The 18,895-nt window shown below is 49.9% G+C and overlaps 1 protein-coding gene across 1 annotated transcript in view; it reads left to right on the top strand.

The window, feature by feature from the left end:
• Window positions 1–18,895, top strand: part of CORO2B (coronin 2B) — a 130,748-nt gene that overhangs the window by 85,538 nt on the left and 26,315 nt on the right. The window lies entirely within an intron of this gene.

Here is an 18,895-nt window from a genome sequence, read left to right as displayed (position 1 = left end):
ACAGTTTCATAATCAGGTAGATTTGGGTTCAAATCTCGGCACTGCCGGAAACCAGCTGCATGACCTTGGTGAGTTACGGCTCTCAGCTCCTCCTGTGGGTGGTGAGAGTCGCAATGGGAGTGCCAGTCTGCACCTGTAGAAGGAAGGCCCGTGGCAAACGGGCATTGAGTTTCCTCTCCCAGCCTCTCCTCTCCCAAATCTCCCCTCTCTGTCATGGGGCCCTCCCCTACTCTCAAAGCCTCAGGGCCTCTCCTCCCTTTCTGGATCAAGTCCATCCCTGCCCTGGCTCCGATGAATCTCCCATCCCTCCTTTGGGACTCACACTGCCCTCCACCCCAACCCTGAGCCTGTCCTGGTCCTTCCCACCTCCATGCCCTTCTCCTTCATTGAGCACACGGACAATTCCTGCCTATCCTTCCTGCAGAGCTCCGGGCCACCACCTCCGGGAAGCCACCATGCTTCTTCCTTTAGTCTGGGGGGCGATGACGGGGGACGGGGCTCAGTCTGTTTTCATACCTGCTCCTGCTACTACCCACTGGGCTTCTGAAAGCTGGGAACAATCCCGCTCATCCTATTCCCAACACCCAGGGTTCTGCCAGGATACTAGGCCAGGATCTTTCCGGATGGGATAACCTTTTGAGGTTTAAGGTGGTGACGAGTCTTGGCCAAAACCCCAGTCTTCCAGACTGCAGAACTGGGACCCTGGGTGAAGGGTCTGATGGGTGAGGCCCTATGGACAGGACAGAGGCTTCTGGCAGATCCAGCCCAGTAGCCTGCAGCCATTTTCCCACATGGAGAGGCTGCCTGCTTGGTGTCTGGAAGATGTCCAGTGAGCCAGGTTTACATTGGACTTCTCTGCTCACCCACATGCCCCTTCTCAGTCTCAGTTTGCCCATCTGTGAGTGCACTGAAGATGGGGGGAATGCAGGAATGCAGGGAGAGCTGGTTCTGTATGTGTGGGGAGGGAGTCGCTGTGAAGGGGAGAGTTTCCACACTAGTTTGTTTGTCTGTAAAAGAGAATTGAATATGTGGCCGGACAAAGTCATGGCCTCGGGTCTTAGAATCCTGACTCAGCTACTTCCTAGCTGAGCTGTTAGACCCTAAATCCTTGGCTTTCTTATTTATAAACAGGAGGAAATAAATCCGCCTCGCAGTGTTGTTATGAGAACAATCACTCACACCTCTTTGTTCCCTGTCTTACTGAGAGCACACAGTAAGCCTACGAAACAGGAGTTGCCTCATCTTACAAATGAGGAAACTGAGGCGCAGGAAAGTTAGGAAACGTACCCAAAGTCACGCAGCTTGAAAGTGATAGAACCAAAAGAAAACAGGACGATGCTGGCCCAGAGTTTAGCAGGACCTGGCCACAGCAAGCCTCAGCCAACAGGATGGCCTGGGTCATTTGCGCCTTGAGTACACAAACTTAGCAATTTGCAGGCACAGCTTGGGGGGAGGTGTGGAGGAGGAACAGCACCAAGGAGAGCTACAGAAGATCGGAGAACCTTCTGGATCATGCAGACAATACAAACAAGATGTACAGGCAAGGTTCCTGTTCTCAGGAGCTGTGTGGGCCAGGCAAGGAGACAAACAATACACAGGGAAACAAACCAGTCATTAAGATTCTAAATAAGATGGTCAAGAAAGACCTCTCTGAAAACTTGGATGGGAAGGAGCCAGTCATGTGCAGACCACAGGGAAGTGTCTTAGCAAGAGAGAATAGCATAAGCTAAGGACAAAGGGAAAAACAAAAACAAAAAAAGATCAATGTAGGGGGAGCATCGTGAATGAGCAGGAGAGCGGTGGGAGATGCGGTTGGAGCGTTAGGAAGGAACTAGATTACCCAGAATCCTGGAGATCACACTAAGAAGTTTGGATTTTCACCTGGGTGAAGTGGGAAGCCATTGGAGGATTTCAAACTTAAGCAAAGCAAAGAAATACACATGATAATACATTCCTTAGGAAGCCTGAGGTAGGACTTGACCTTGAGAAGCAGGACACCTTGTTCACATTGGAACCAGGGCTTATTTGCATCTGGGTAGTTGAAATCTACAAGGACATCTTTGCAACCAGCAAATGGGCAGCTCCCTCATGGGAACCGTAGCAGATCCTCTCTCCAGCCAGGGCAAAGTGAGTGTGGTGTGAAGGGTATGGTAGGTTTTTCCAGCCCAGTGGGTCGGACGTGATCTCTGAAAGAAATTGCAGTGCTTTGCATAAATACGGAAGTCAACCGGAGCCAGCAGAGGAACACATTCCTGTGACTGCTCCTGACTTCTAGTGTTTCACTGCCTGGTCTCACTTTATCCGAGAGCAATGAGTGAGGCTTTCTGAGCTTGCTATGATTTTATGCCTCTGAGCCCCAGAAATCAGCCTGAGCTTGCTGGAGACATCATTCCTAGGGAGGTTTGGTGGCTCGACCAACTAGGGAGGGAACTGAATAGGGAAAAAGAGGCAAAGTAGAAATATTTAGAATCATTAGTTTTTGCAGGTGGATCAAGTGAAAAGGGATAATAATACAAAGTTAATATCTCTAATATACAAAGAGCTCTTATCAATCATTAAGAAAAAGAAACGAGTACCTCACTCATATAATGAGGTCATTCACAAGCAAGGAAATGCAAATGTCCAGTGAGCAAATGAAGACATAACCAACTTTGCTAGCATCCAAGACTTGTGAATGAAATCTTATTTTTCATCTAAAAATAAGGAAGTTAAAGTCATTATTATATTCTGTGCTGTCAGGGGTGTAGGGAAATGGTCATTCTCTTGAGTTGCTGATGTGAATACAAATTAGTACAACCTTTTTGGAGGGCAATTAAAATTTTATAACAAAAGCATATTGTAAAGTGCAGACCTGTTAACCTAGCACTTTCACTGAAAGGAACTTATCCTTTAAAACATTCACATATGGCCGGCCATTGTGGTTGAGCATCAACCTATGAACCAGGATGTCACGGTGTGATTCCCGGTCAGAGCACATGCCTGGGTTGAAGACTCGATTCCCAATGGGGGGCATGCAGGAGGCCGCTGATCAATGATTCTCTCTCATCATTGATGTTTCTATCTCTCTCTCCCTCTCCATTCCTCTCTGAAATCAATAAAAATATATTTTCGAACACTCACATATGTGTGTAAAGATTCAGCTGTGTTTACTACAGCCTTTTTAAAGTGTTGCAAATTATAAATCACATATACATCCAGAAGTAGGAGATTGCATAATATACTGTGATATAGCCATACTGTGAAATACAATGCTGCCATTAAAAATGGTGATGCCAAAAATATTTAATGCCACAGGAAAAAACAAAATAAAACTCTCTCCTGCTAGGTATAAAATTGAGCCAGTATTCACCAAGAAATAAAATCAGTCATTCCTCATCTGTATTTCCCGACTTTCCTACCTTATTTTTCTCACTACTTAAAAAAAAAAAACAAACACGTGACGGGGAGCCTCTAAAATGTCAGGGGTTGGAGCCCACACCGGGCACCCAAGAAAGGTCACAGGTTAGGGCCACTCCTCATTGGCTGTGGACCGCCCTGCTGGTGAAAGCCTCACCCACACGGCTTCCCTGCTCTGTGCCTCAGTTTACTACTTCAAAATCTCAGGTGCTAAAGCTTCTCTGCCTGCCTCACAACAAACGGGAATCATATCTGTATTTGTTTTCTCCTTCTTTATAATAAATTACCCCAAAACGTAGCTGGGTAGTTCTGCTTCAGGATCTCCCATGAGGTTACAGCTGAGCTGCCAACTGGGCCTACCGTCATCTGATTGGGGGAACTGGGTGGCCTTAGTTCCTGACGCCTGAGCCTCTCCATAGGCTGTGTCCTCTCTGATGGCGGCCAGCCTCCCCCAGTGATGATCCAAGAGAGCAAGGCTTCCAGGCAGAAACCAGGAGCCCTTACAGCTCTCAGGAGCCACGTTCTGTTAGCATCACAGACCACCCCTGGTGGAATGTGGGAGGGGATTGCCCAGGGGGTGTGTGTGTACCAGGAGGTGGAGATTACGGGTCCTCTTGAAGGCTGCCTCCCACCACATCCCAGGGTTAAAGTGTTTTACAGGAAGAGATAGTGTTCTGAGGGGCAGGGGAGAGCTATGCAGCAGCTAGAAAATTTTGACTATGCCTGACAATTTCCCGAAGCCCTGGAGAGCGTGTTGGGGGCCCTCGGGGGTAGTGGACAGGGATGGAAGGACACTACTCCACTTGCTCACTGTGTGCAGCTTGGGGAAAATGTACACCACAAATAATAGTGATTATCCCAGGAGATAATAGAGCGGGATAGTAGGACACCTTGGTAATGTCCTTGGTAATGGAGGTAACCTGTGAGCAGCCCCCCGCCCCCCATGACAGTTGGGTCACAGGCATTTAATGGGAAGTGTCTGCGAGGCCTGGGCTGAAGAGCTCCGGCGGAGGTGGGTGTGAGTATGCAGCAGCCAGGAGAGCCCAAACCCCAAGGGGAAGGGTCTAAGAACAGGCTGTAGCTTGGAGGGTGGGAACAGAGTGCCTGGGAGCCACTGTGAGTGCTGGAAACCCAAGCCAAGAGTGGGAGGTACATAGTGTCCCCTCTCCTGCTCTTCAGTGGTAACGGTGGTAACGGAAAGAGTCATCATTTGGGATGTCAAAATTGGAAGGAGCCTTAGAATTAATTTATCAGGATCCATCCCATTGTCTCATAGGTAAGAAAATAAAGATCCAAAGAAGGAAAGGGTCTTGCCCAAAGTCACATAGCACCGTGGGTGGCCAACGAGGAAAGGGGACTCCAACTCCCGAGAGCTTGCAAAGCAAAAAGGGGTTGACGTTTTCTGTGTGGCCCCAGAAGCAGAGCTAAGCGCTTATGACAAGAATTACAAGGAAATGGATTTTCATCTCAATATGAAAAGGAATTTTCTAGTCAATTGAGCACTAGGAACACTCAAGCCAAGGCAGTGTGTGTCTTAGGACCTCTGCTTAGGAAGAGCTGGTGGGCCAAGTTTCCTCCCACACAGTCTACATTTCTGAATGCTGCTGACAGCAGCGCAGCTACCGCCCTCTGCTGGTGGAATTGCAGTAGCACAGCTTCCTCTGCTTGGCCACTATGTTATCCTCTGGCCAGGCAAGGACTTCCAGATAGGAAGCAACCCTTTGGGGTCTGAGAGCTCCCTGCTGATGGCTTCAGGAAAGGGGATGGGGATATTCCCTGCACAGATGTACCAGGAAGGTAGGTGAGATCAGTGGAATGCCCCACCAGTGTCTGTAACTTGGGAGTGAAGCCAGTGAACCACCCTCAGGTAACTGATGTATGCCCCATGTCTCCTCAGGGGACCTTCCTGTCCTCTTCCTATGAGCAGGTCCTCTAGACCTGACAAGGTTGGAACTGGGCACTAACCTGAGTGTCTTCAAACTGGGTGTGGCCCTGGGCATAGCCATCACCTACTTACTCACTGAGTATCCCAGAGCAAGTGCCCTCCCCTCTCTGGGCCTCCCACTGATGGTGGGGTGAGGAGCAGGGGCTCTGACCACCAGAGAGCTCATATGTCAGGGCTTCTCTGTAGAACACAGCATCAAGAACACCAAACTCATTGATGCCCAATGACCTCATTAGGCAAGGTCTGAGGTTAAGAGTTTGCATTAGCCTTATCCACCTATTCTTTCTTCCTTATCTACCCTCTCCACATTCTCCACCAATGTCTTCATGCTCCTTTCCTTCAGATCTGCCTCTAGATAAGTTCTCAAAGCTCATTCAGAATGACCAGCATCTCCTATCACTATGCCCTTCTTAGTAGTGTGTGTATGTTAAGAGCATCAAGGTGTAGCACCAAAGGAATGAATCCCTAATGGTGGGAGTTCAGATATGAGTCAACCGGCGAGTCAGAGATTCTTTTACTAGTATAAGGCAGAAAAACATTAGAGTCCAGACGGAAGGAGGAACTCTTCCCTCTCCCTTTTGTGGTGGTCAGACCACAGGCTAGAAGTACAGCATTGTTCTGAGCTCCATGAGCCATACTTTAATTGGGAAATAGAGCAGAAGGTAATCTGAAGAAGGCAGCCATGATGGCGAAAATACTTCTAATCCAGCATGAACTGGAGTGTGTGTACCCCCTCCGGCGTGCTCTGGAGTGCCCCTTTCAGCGTCTGCCTTCTGCCTGGCTGTCGGTCCTTTGTGAGGGTCTCACAGTAACGGAGGGGAAACAAGCTTGTATTCATCCCCCTTCCTCAGCCGGTCAGCCTCTGCTAGGCCTGCAGACCCGTCCCTTCTTCTAGTTCATCTTCCCAGGGAAAGCGTGAGCTGCTGAGGCCAGGAGCAGCATTTTCTAGATACCAGGGCACCCTTCTTGACCCCCTGGCTCAAGTGGCCACAGGTCCTCTGCAACTGTGGGAAGCCACGAGGCTGCATGGGGGTGGGGGCTTCCTCCTCTGCCCAAGCAGAGAGAGCAGGCTTTCGTGAAAATCCTCTGCCTCCTGGGGCCTAGCAAGGCCCATCGCTTTGGCCCAGGAGGCCATATTCATGCCCTTCTATAATTGGCAGGAGCCCCCCTTTGCACCCCAAGCACCACTGTCCCTTCCTGACGAAGGCCTAAAATGTACTTGACTTCCCCGGGAGAGTTGCTCAGCACCTATGCCTCTGGCTACCAGCTCACCCTACAACCCTGGGTGGATTCTAGCCCTCCCCATCCATCTGGGAGACCCCCGAGCCAGGCATGGCCCCGGGAGGAGTCAGGCAGCATGGCCTGGGGCTCCACGGCTCAGAGTATGGGTGATGGGGGACCAGAAAGCCCCAATTTCTATGCAGATGGGAGGCCTCTCTGCCCTCCTCACACAGAGCCCTCAGAAGGTAGTCACGGGGCCATGGGGCAATAATGGAAAAGGCAGCGGCCTCTGTAAGTTTCCCAAGGATCGGCTGGGGGGTGGGGGTGGGGGGCACCCAGAGCCAAGCTCAGAGCAGCTGCCCTTACTGTCTCGTGTGGGGAGCCCCCCAAACAGGTGCTGCACAATCAACCCCCTGTATCCCCCAGAGCTCAACACAGGCCAGGCCTCTGTCCCCTTTATCGGTTGGGAATTAGAGTAGCCCCAGGTGACTGGGAAGCTAATGGATCTGGCTGGAGGCCCAATGGCAGGCACAAGAGGGATGCAGCCCCTCTGGCCCCTCTGGCCCCTCTGGCAGCCTAGCTCTGCTTGACGGTAGGAGCCAGTCTCTGCCCTGGCCTCTGGGCTGGTGAGGGGGCGGGGGGGCCTTTCTGGAAATATCATCTACTTCCCACTCGTGTATTCATTCAGTAAATATTTATTGGGAGTCTACTAGGTGCCTGGCACTGTGTTAGATGTTGGGCATACAGGCGTGACCAAAACAGATAGATTGTCATGGAGCTGACATTCAGAGGAGGGATTTCGTCTCTCCGTGGCCAGCACCAAACCCAGGAGGGTCCTGTCAGTGTTGGCGGAGGAGTGGAGGCTGTTTCTAACCATAGACTGTCGGCACTAGAGGGCCCTGGTGTCTCACTTCTGTTCAGCAGACACTTCCGAGCCCGTGTGTTCAGGCGCTGTGCTAGGTCTGGTTGCACAAGGACAGGTGAGACACAAATCCTCATTTTGCAGATGATAACGACAACTAGTATCTGTTGAGTGGCTATTTGGTGCCAGGCCCTGTGCTGGGTGAGCTTATGTATATTGTCTCGTGAGGAAACTGCAGCCCCAGGAGGAAGGAACTTGCCCATCACTCACTGGTGTGGGCAGAGCCAAGCTGGACCCGGTTCCTAGGAGCTTGGAGTGCAGTCTGTCCCTTCTCCCACCCCCCAGCCCGAGGATCACCCAAGCTCAGCAGGCACAGCCTGGAGAAAGCCTGGGACAAGGCGAGGCACCTAAGGATCGGGCTGCTCACTCTCCATTTCAAGGGCATTGGCAAGGCCATTGCCTCGGAGGTGGTGCGGCCCTTTCTGTGGCCCCTGAGATGTTGCTGATGGAGCGAGGCTGAGGGTTTGAGCCAGAGGTCTCCGTGTGGCCAGTGACGGCCCAGGGCTCAGTCTTGGTAGTGTCTATGCGGGCATGGGGCCCATGCTGAGTCTGCTTGCTCTTGGTGGATGGTGGGTCTCTCGTGGACAAACCCAGAGGCGAGGCAGAGGAGTGGCTCCGCTAAGGGGAGTGTGGATGGTGCTCCGTGACCCACTCCCACCGCCGACAAAAGCGGCATCTGTGCACCTGGCTGGGAAATCACTGGGTCCCGAATATAGACGGACATTGTGTTTGGGGCCGAGGGCATAAGAAGCATGTCTTAGGCTTCTTCGGTTTCACTTGTGCCCCACGCTCTGCTGGGAACCCTCCATGGCTATCGTATTTGAGATGAAAGTGCTAATAATATCCTGGGGAAGGCAACCAACACCCATGAAATAAAGCTAACCGTGCAAGGCAGTGCTATTGAGAAGCAGCGCAGCATCGTGGCCAGGCTGGGGGGGAAAAGGTGTGGTCATCAAAATATTGGGATATATTGGGATATACGGAGATGTCACTATTTTATTGGGACCTGAGACCTAACATTTAAAGTTGTGTCCATCTCTTGACAATCTGAAAAGTGTGACCTCAAGAGGGCTGAGCAAATTGATGGCTAAGGGTAGAGGTGGGAACAGAGTGTGGGCCCTCAAAGGCCAAGCAGGTGAGCTGGATCCGATGAGGTAGGGGCAAGGGAGCTGACTCAGGATTCCTGGTTGCTAGCCACAGAAGTCACCCTTAGTCCTCTTAAGTGGACAGGGATTTGGGGCCTTCACAGAATCGAGGGGCGGGGGTCAGTAGAGAACCAGACTTGGAACACAGGTGAGCACCAGGCATCCGGAGGGTCCAGAGCAGGAAGTCAAATCAGTCCTGGCCCTTCCTGGGTGGGAGGTTCTGATTGGCCACCCCGGGTCACGTGCCCCCTCCGTGACCAGCAGAGGACCCTGGGTAGGAGGAGCCCCATTTCAGCTCCCGCGATGGAAGGTGAGGGGCTGCATCCCATCGGTACATCACACAGTGGGAGAGTCCCCCAAATCAGGAAGGGGGCTGGGATGTCCAAGTGCAAAAATTCCTACCAATGGTTACAACTATGGAAGATTCTGGAGGAGTTGCAAAATGGAAGTGATAATTAGAGAATGCCAATCTCACACAGGGGTTTGAGAGATGGGAGCACCAAGGAGACCAGTTGGAAGACTGCTGGGCACCTCAGGGGGCTGCGGGCACCGTGGGCTGGAGAGGGAGGGGCAGAGGTGAAGGCCTGTGTGGGGATTAACGTAGCCGAGGCCTCCGGGAATCCGCTCTGAATGCCGAGAGGTCCCGAGTCTCAGAGGCTTAGCAAGGAGCTCACATGTGAACAGCTGTCAGAACTCTGGGGTCATGTGGCCCCAGGCAGACACACAAACTTCATCTCATTTGCCCAGTCTGGCCTCCGAAAAGGATTGCAGGGCTCGGGCAGGACCCAGTGAACCGTTAGCGATGCCTGCTGCAGAGACCGAAGCCTGGGGGTGGCACGGGGACCACGTATTTGTTATCTCTGTCCCTCCAGAACACCTTCACTTTTCAGAGGGAGAGACGCAGCCCAGCAGGGCAGAGACTTGTCCCGGGCCGCACAACCAGTGAGCAGCCGGGCTGACATGAGCCCAGTGCCCTGCTCCTGGATCTCACCCCTCCCACTGGAACAGAGGTTTAGTGATCTCCTAACTCCCAGGTGGGCTGGGCAGAAACAATAGCCCTGAATGGCTTTCCTTCAGGCAGCAGGAGCCTATGCGGGTGGGGGAGGGGGAGGAGTTTGCAGGAGGAGCTTCAGGCCAGAGGGTCCCTGTTTCTCTCCTCCTTCCCTGGGCCAGATGGCAAATGGAAGGAGGGATTCTTAGACTCTTGGCAGCAGCCTCTGTAAAACATGAGAAGGTCTGGTGGGGCCCCCAGTACAGCTGACCTGGGAACGGCTCCTGACCTTGACTGGGTTCTATTCCTCCTCAGGGTCATTCATACCTCCGTCCCTCCCCATTTGGGGTGGGTTTCCACTGGGGTTCTCTCTGTGGCAGGGTCTCTGGAAGGATGAGGCCTGCCTGGGGCCAAATACGGAGTGACACTGAAGAGCTTGTAGCCGAACCCCACAGGCCTCGTGTCCCTAGTGCTCCCACCTTCTAGGAGAGCTTGGCTCCATGGCAGGGGAGGAGCAGGCCAATGCTAGTGTTGACAGCACAGAGACGGCGCAAGCACTCTCTTCCTTTCCTGCCAGAGGAGGCCGGGTGGTACCCGAGCTCTGAACCTGCACAAACTCTCTGTGGCTGCCATTGCCTGGTGGGGTGACCAGAGTCACCCTTCCCTGGGCAATATTAATATCATGTAAGTGCAAGTGCTTTGAGAACTATCAAGGGCTGTGAGTTGGGGGCATGACTTCCTTCAGACCAGAAGGCTGGGACACAGGGGACCTGACCTTTGCCCAGAGCTTTGGGGAGAAGGACTACAGTGCCTATTTTACAATGGTTCTCCCATTTAATATCAACTTCCATCCAGAGGAGAGAGAGCAGAGGAGACTGAGCAGCTTAATTGGATGGTCTGGGATGCATGGGGCAGATCATGGAGGTGGGAATGTGATGACCCGGGTGGCACATCCAAAAACATCACCCATCTGGAAGCTTGGGGTTCCACCATTACATCACCCATCTCTTGGATTCAGCATTATCCATTACCCTGGGTCCTCTTGATGGTATCTTTCTATTTGCTTTATCTGTGGTTCCTGCCAATGAGTCTGTATTAAGTGTGCAATGATGTTCTTTGATTTCTCACCCCACCCTCCACGCCTACACTGGTTACCACTGAGTCAGGCAGCCACGGAGCCTGTCTTAAAATGCATGAGTATTGCAGGGGCTCCCAGCAGAATAGGGAGCCTCTAGGGTAGTGGTTCCCAAACTCTGCTGCCCATTGGAATCACTGGGGGGTCTTTAAAAAATACTGATGTCTGGCTCCCCCCTCCCAGACGTTATGATTAAATTGGTACAGGGTGCAACGTGGGCACTGGGATTTTCAAACTTCCCAGGTGATTCCAAAATGTAGCAAAGTTTGGGAATCGCTAGGGGGAGGGGCGAGTCTGGGTGAGAAAGGAGGAGGGAAGGGAGAGTCTGCAAGAGCAAGTTTAAGGGGCACGTGGAGTTGCCAGCCAGCCCCTTCTTAGGACCCCACTGCCCCCGTAATTTATCAAGGGTCTCACCCACATTCTGAAATAGGAGGCAGCGTAGCAGAGATGCCTCAGAGCCAGACAACGCCAAGTGCAAATGGCAGCTCCTCCCTTCCCAGCTGTGTCGTCTTCAGGAGGTCACCTCCCAGAGCTGTTTTCTCTTCCATAAGATGGGTTGATACTGGAGGGTTAAAAGGATTTCATAAAACTATGTAAGGTTGTTACAAGAATTAAATAAAATCTATAATAATAAAAGCATAATATGCTAATTAGACCGGACGTCCCTCCTTGACGACCTTCCAGACGAAGCCAGGGCTGCGGGGGCCGAGCCCCTTGCACAAATTTCATGCATCAGGCCTCTAGTAATGTATACAAATTGCTTAGCACAAGGCCTGGTACTTTATAAGCACTTATCAAATGGTCTCTTACTACCACCCTTCTCTTTTTTAGTTATCATTAGTACTGCTATCCTGCATCTTTCTGATAGCAGGTCTGCCTTGCTTCATACAGTAAGAAGCGGTAGGGCATTAGTCCAGGGTCTGGGAATGGGAAGTCCAGAGAGGCCAGGGTCATGTTCAAGGTCATTCAGCCAGCCAGATGGGTGTAGAACTGGGCCTACGGGCCTAGAAACCCTACCTCCTGCTCAGTGTCTGTTCTTTCTGCCTTGCTAAGCTGATTCCCCAGGTAAGAAAACATTTGGCTCCTGTGAACAAAATTCAGCTTTGCAGCATTGCAAGATTCTAGGAAGCTGAAGCTGCAATGCAGGTTGTTTTGAAAATCTCATCCTCAGTCAGTTCACTGGGTTCACATAAAGCCTGGACAGAGGCCCAGAGCACCTGCCACTCCCCTGGGCAGGCTGCTGGGTAAGCCGAGCTGCCCACCTTCCCCAGGGAGAGGGCCTGGCCTTGGCTGTACACACACACACACACACACACACACACACACACACACACACACTGAAACCCGCTTTCAATTCGTTATATAATTTCATTCAATTTAAAGGATCTTATTCCCCGCCTCCAAACCATTCTTGGTAACAAGGGAGCAGTGAAGCCTGTATGAGCAAACACATTTATGTTCCACAAAAGCTTCTGAAACGTGTAAGCCTGGTAGACTCCAGCTGCACCTTATTTCTTTAAAACCTGCTTGACTGCCCATCTAGGTGGCTTGGTGGTTGAGCATCAATCTATGAACCAGGAGGTCACAGTTCAATTCCTGGTCAGGGCATATGCAGGCTCAATCCCATGTGTGGGGCATGCAGGAGGCGGCCAGTCAGTGATTTTCTACCATCATTGATGTTTTTATCTCTCTCTCTCTCCCTCTCCTTTCTTCTCTGATATCAATAAAAAAATATTTTTAAAATAAAAAAAATAAAACTTGCTTGACCAAAACCAGAGAGGAATATTTTTCAATCAAAGCTATAGGGTGTGTGTGTGTGTGTGTGTGTGTGTGTGTGTGTGTGTGTGTGTGTTTAAATAAATAACATTTATCTTTTTAATAAAAGTTTTAAATGTTCATTGTGGAAAAGTGAAAACCACTAATATCCACCTAGCCCGAGATGGCCACTATGAACAAGTTGATGTGTTTTCTTACAGACTGTGTGTTTTTTAATAGGTAGAAATTGTTTTATGTATTTAACTTGGTTTTGACTGTTTCACTAAACATATCTTGAACAAGTCCCATGTCATTAAACATACTTTGAAAATATGATTTTAAATGCACTTATAATATTCCATTATATTGGTGTACTGCAACTCATTTTGGTGATGCCCCATTGTTGGGCATTTAAAAGACTGTTCCCTATGATAAATAAGACAGCAGTGGATGTCTTAATTTTTAAAAATACATTTTTATTGATTTCAGAGAGGAAGAGAGAGGGAGAAAGAGATAGAAACATTTATGATGATAGAGAATCATTGATTGGCTGCCTCCTGCACACCCCCTACTGGGGATTGGGCTGGCATGTGCCCTTGACTGGAATCGAACCTGGGACCCTTCAGTCCGCAGGCCAACGCTCTATCCCCTGAGCCAAACCAGCTAGGGCAGCAGCGGATGTCTTAGTGTGCTTCTCTGTTGATTCCTCTCGGATGAATTCCCAAAGTGGAATTATTGGCCGAAGCCTATGGACCTTTTAAAGGTCTTTGTGACTCTCTCAAGTGGACCTGCAGGAAGGTGGCAGGTTACCTCCCACTCCCTCCCGCCCTGTAGAGAGGCCTGCGTCCGGCTGTCCGGCCGCTTCCAACTCTGTCTTTGGCAGATGGAGTGTATTTGAGATACAACCTGATCCCCAACCCTGGGTTCTGCCCTGAGGAGCTCAGGGTATGCCATAGCTGCCATCCCACATTTCACGTGGAAGGTCTGTCCCACCGAACAGGGACCGTATTTGTCCTTTGAGGCCTTAGGAAGTGGCCCACCGACAGTGGGAAGGCCTCCCTGGTGACTATAGACGCCACATAACGGGCTCCCCCACCCCACCCCGAGCCACAAGGTCTGTGGAGGCTGAAGCTGTCTGCGGTTCAAGGACCAGGTGGCAGAGGAGACCCAGGCCCCTGAGAACCTACCGCTGGGACCGTGCTGCGATTCTAGTTATAAACACTGAAAAGCTTTGACTCCACTGGTTAAACCTCTGCCTTCTCAGCCATAAGATGGGGTTCCGAGGATTCAATTTGATTACATTAATGTAATAAAGTAACCACAGCGGTTAGTGTTGGTGTGCGCATTAGTGTGTGTAGGAGTATGAGTATGAGAAGGTAGCACGGTGCAGCCGTCAAGAGCCAGGTCTGGACTTGGTCTCTAGTCACACCCCACACAGAAGCTGGAACAGAACACAGAGGCGTTCGGCCCTAGCTTGTTGGGCTCAGTGGATAGCGCGTCAGCCTGCAGACTGAAGGGTCCGAGTTCGATTCCGGTCAAGGAACATGTCCAGGATAATTCTATCTCATCATTGATGTTTCTGTCTCTCTCTCTTCCTCTCTGAAATCAAGAAAAAAAATATTTAAAAAGGAAAACAGGGGCATTTAGGGGATCTGCAAGAGGATTGTTCACATTTTTTCCCCATCTTTATTTTTTTTTTTGGATTGTTCACATTTTTTTAAGATTTCAGAACAAGCTTCCCTTAGAACACCTGGTGCATGCATTTTACTTGTTTGCTCTTTAATTTCCTGTCTAGCAGAGTGGTAATTATACAGAGTTCATAAAGTCTGACAGTGACAAGGCCCATAGCACCACACGTGATGTGCGGGAGTCGGCTTGTACTGGCCTGTGAGAGCCTGTTGTTACATTTTCAGGAGTTTTGCAAGTTGGTTGTTAAACACAGCTATTACTAAAAATTAAATTATACAAACTTCCAATTAAATAAATTATATTAAAAACAGAGGTACTAAATATTAAAGTCATTATTTTCTAATTATTGTACTAGTTTGTGCTCTTGAGGTTATTCATGTCTATCACACTCTGGTAGTCTGGGATTCCACACACGGCAGATTCAACCAAACATAGATCTAATATATGGGGGGGAAGTTACGTTGTTGCTGGCCTGTACTATGTAATTAGGCCTATTATGGTTGCATCTGTACTGAACATGTACAGACTTTTCCTTGCCTTTATACCCTAAACAATACAGTATGACAACTATTTACAGAGTATTTAGATTGTACTAGGTATTATAAGTAACATAGAGATGATTTAAAGTATACAGGCAAGCCCTAACTGGTTTGGCTCAGTGGGTAGAGCGTCGGCCTGTGGAGTGAAGGGTCCCAGGTTCGATTCCGGTCAAGGGCATTTACCTTGGTTGCGAGCACATCCCCAGTAGAGGATGTGCAAGAGGCAGCTGATCGATGTTTCTCTCATTGATGTTTCTAACTCTCTACCCTCTCCCTTCTTCTCTGTAAAAAAAAATCAATAAAATATATTAAAATAAATAAATAAAGTATACGGGAGAATGTGTGTAAATTATAAGGCACTTGAGTATCTGCGGATCTGTGGATTTTGGTATCCTGAGGGATCCTGGCCCCAATTCCCTGAGGATACCAAGGGATGACTGTATCTAATGGTAGAAATATTATGTAACGGGTGCTACTGTGATTCTCCTCTAACTCTGCTTTTGGTGATACCCTCCCGGCAACTTGAAATTGGCCACGGTGGGATATTTACACCCCTCAAATGGGCAGATGCTCAAAACCAGGGCCTTTTCCTCACAGGAGAACTAGTTGTTGAACATTTACTGGCACATCATGGCCTCTACCCTCCATTCCTGTCCCACTTTGCTACATCCCTCATTTCCCACTCCTTAAAGTGGCTACTTGCATTGCTTTTAGCTGTTTCTTTTTGCACGTATCCCCATATTTCTTAATTACCTGCTTCTACTGCCATGTTTTTATTTTTAAAATCTTAGACCTTGTCTATTGACTTTCTATTATGGATGATGGGGATCTGGCTCTCTCCCAGCTCTATCTCCCCTCTTACCACACGCACACACACACACACACACACACACACACTTCCCCTACCTCTCTCCTCCCAGCACATTAAAGCACAACTCTTGTTTAAATAAATATTTGGAATTTCCATTATTACAACTATGTAAATACTGTATATAAATCATACATTATGATTGGATTAGCTTTCTTATATACAACTTTTTTTTTCATGGAGTTAATAATAGTATTTTTTAATTTGCTTGATTTCTCTATAGAACACTGGTTTTCAAACTTTTCTTCTTACCAATGGGACTTGTCTTTCTAACAACATTTTATGCGAAACCCTACTGTATACCACAGGAAAACCAGAGCTGCCTAGTTTGAAAGCCTGCCCTTCACGGCTGCCACGTAGAGCCACGTTGGTTGTGTGCTGCAAAACTCGAGGGTCACCCTTCACATAAGCAACAGTGTGCTTAAGTGGTGATCATTATTATTACCCACCCCATTGGGGGATGCATCCATTGTAGAGAGAGAGGTCCACCTGGACCTATACATGACATCGGGATTATTCTGTTTCAAAAAGACTCACTCCCTTCCCAGCGCAGGGCTCCGACCTCTCCCCATACTGAATAGGTCCCAGGGATGTTGCTTCGCCGGCCCCTCTGTGCGTCACCCACAGGCTGCGGGCCAGAGCTGCTGTTAGCTGATGGCCACCTATTGACTGATCCCGTGCCCCTCCCATTTGCCTGGGCCGGGCTGGGTGCCAAAAGCTTAATGCAATCAGCATTGCTCGGGGATCATTCCGACGCAGCCTTTGGGGTCCAATGTCAGGAACGGCTCAGTCCGAGAGTGCGTGAGCTGTGGGAGCTGACAGTGCAGGGCTGTCCGCCCATGGACCTCGGAGCTGGAGGAGGGGAGCCGGCCAATGACGAGCACTGGGCTTCACGGAGCTCAGCCTTGAGGATCCCCCTAGGTAGGCGCCTGCATTTCAGGTTCAGCTGGGGCTTGTTGCTTAACCCTTCTGGGCCTTCACTTCCTCATGCCTAGCTCGTAGGCTTGTCATAAGAGTTAAAGAGGATAAGGTGTAACTCTAATAAATCCCAGGGCCTCGTGTGGTCTGGTCTCATTTAAAGAAACAGTGTCCAACAGTCTGAAAGAAATTGGAAGAGATGTTCCAGTTTTGAATTGCATCCCTCATGTCAAAGGGGATTCCATTCTTAACTGATACCCATTCTCTCTGAATCTCTAATTTCCCCACTATGTACAGCTTCAGTAAAGTTTGCTGGAGGACAACCTCTGAGGCGTTTTTCCTCTCTCACTCCTCCTCATTCCTCACCCTCCATCCCACGGCCATTTCCTCTTAGGGCTCTTTTTTCTCTGCCCATCCTGCCACTGCTGTGTCACACACAAAAATCAAAGGATTTGGAAATGAGCTGATAGAGATGCAGGCAGGACGTGGGTGGGGAGGTTATGGCAGGACAGCACTCTGCAGTCACGCTTGCGCCATCATGCTGGTGAAGTACAGGGACCGCATAGCAGGGCCGTGGCAGAAACTGGTTCTGTGCCTCATTTTTCAGTCCAGGGACCTAAAGGAGGGTGAGGTATCACCTACCTAAGGTGCCTCTGACTGCCTAACACCATTAGCAAATGAGCAGTGCTTCAAAGAACTCTATTTCCTCCAAACCCCAAAAAAACTAGTATTAAATGGGTGGAGCCTGGCTGATGTGACTCAGCAGTTAAGCATCGACCCAGGAACCAAGAGGTCACTAGTTCGATTCCAGGTTAGGGCACATGCCCAGGTTGCAGACTTGATCCCCAGTAGAAGGTGCACGAGGCAGCTGATCGATGATGTTTCTCTCGCATCGATGTTTCTATCTCTCTATCCCTCTCACTTCTTCTCTCTCTAAAACTCAATAAAAAAAAAAACATTTTTTTAAAAAGGTGAAGACACAGCTTCTGCCTACAATTTTCCTTCCTTTCCCTGTCACCCTTATAGCCTCTGAGCATGGGCCTACCCTTCCAGTATCCCCCACCCCCACATCCTTTGCTCCATTTTTTGTGGACTCTATTCCCTTCACAGGATGTCTCTCAGATCATGAACTGAGCACTTACTATGTGCCAGGCTTATTAAAAGCGGGAGATTTGGAGACACAGACCCTGTCCTCAGTTGCTTATACACGGAAACAGACTGCAACTCCATGTGATGATGCTGTCACGGAGGGAAGCCCCGAACGCTGTGAGCGTACAGAGGAGGAGCTCTTAACCCACGGAGATGAGGGAAGACTTCCTGGAGGAGGTGTCATCTAGCCCGTCCAATAACAATAGCTGTCAGATATTGAACAGTCTTTATAATGCTAATCTACACATTAAAAACCTTGCTAAGCACATTTGCTCATTCAATCTTCACAACAATGCTAAGAGGTAGGCATTGCTATCCTCATTTCAGAAATGAAGAAACCAAGGCTAAGAGAAATTCACTTACTTTCCCCAGGCTGCATAGCTGCCCGGTGGCAGAGCTGCGATTCAGACGCAGGCGTGTGTGACTCCAGAGACTATTACTGTGCACAGGTGTTTAAGACGCACCCCGAACAAGCCTGCCTCATCACCGTTCAGGTCTCAGGCAGAATCAGTTACTTAAATGACAGTGTTTAGGTGAACACAGGCTCCTGGAACAGCAGGAGAGAGTCTCCTCCTGACCCAAACCGGGCTGTAGCACCTCTCCTGGGGGCAGGGGGAGTGCGGGCACTGGGGAGAGTGCATACATCCAGTGTCTAGGTGTATGCCCTGCCAGGGCAGCAGCCTTTGGTCATTCATCTTAACTTCAAACGTTTTTACTTGAGGAAGAGGCACCTTTTGCTAATTTGCACAAAGGTGGCGTATGGACCAGTCGTGTCCACCCCACCCCCATTACATGCAGTGTTGGGGAGAACACAGCCACAGAGCAATTTGGCCCAGCCTTATGCAGGAACTCAAAGATGAATAAGACATTTTATTTTTTTTTTTATTTACTAGAGGCCCGGTGCATGAAATTCGTGCACCAGGGGGGAGGGGGGTTGTCCCTCAGCCCAGCCTGCACCCTCTCCAATCTGGGACCCCTCGAGGGATGTCTGACTGCCCGTTTAGGCCCAATCCCTACCACTCCCCTGCCAGCCTGATTGATGCCTAACTGCTCCCCTGCCAGCCTGTTTGCCCCTAACTGCCCTCCCCTGCAGGTCTGGTAACCCCTAACTGCCCTCCCCTGCAGGCTTGATTGCCCCCAACTGCCCTCCCTTGCAGGCCTGGTCCCTCCCAGGTGTCCTCCCCTGCTGGCCTGATCACCCACAACTGCCCTCCCTTGCAGG

The sequence above is a fragment of the Eptesicus fuscus genome, chromosome 5, assembly GCF_027574615.1.
Source record: "Eptesicus fuscus isolate TK198812 chromosome 5, DD_ASM_mEF_20220401, whole genome shotgun sequence".
In the NCBI taxonomy this organism is placed as follows: Eukaryota; Metazoa; Chordata; class Mammalia; order Chiroptera; family Vespertilionidae; genus Eptesicus; species Eptesicus fuscus.
Note: the sequence above shows the minus strand (reverse complement) of the source record. Positions and strands in the feature narration are given on the sequence as shown.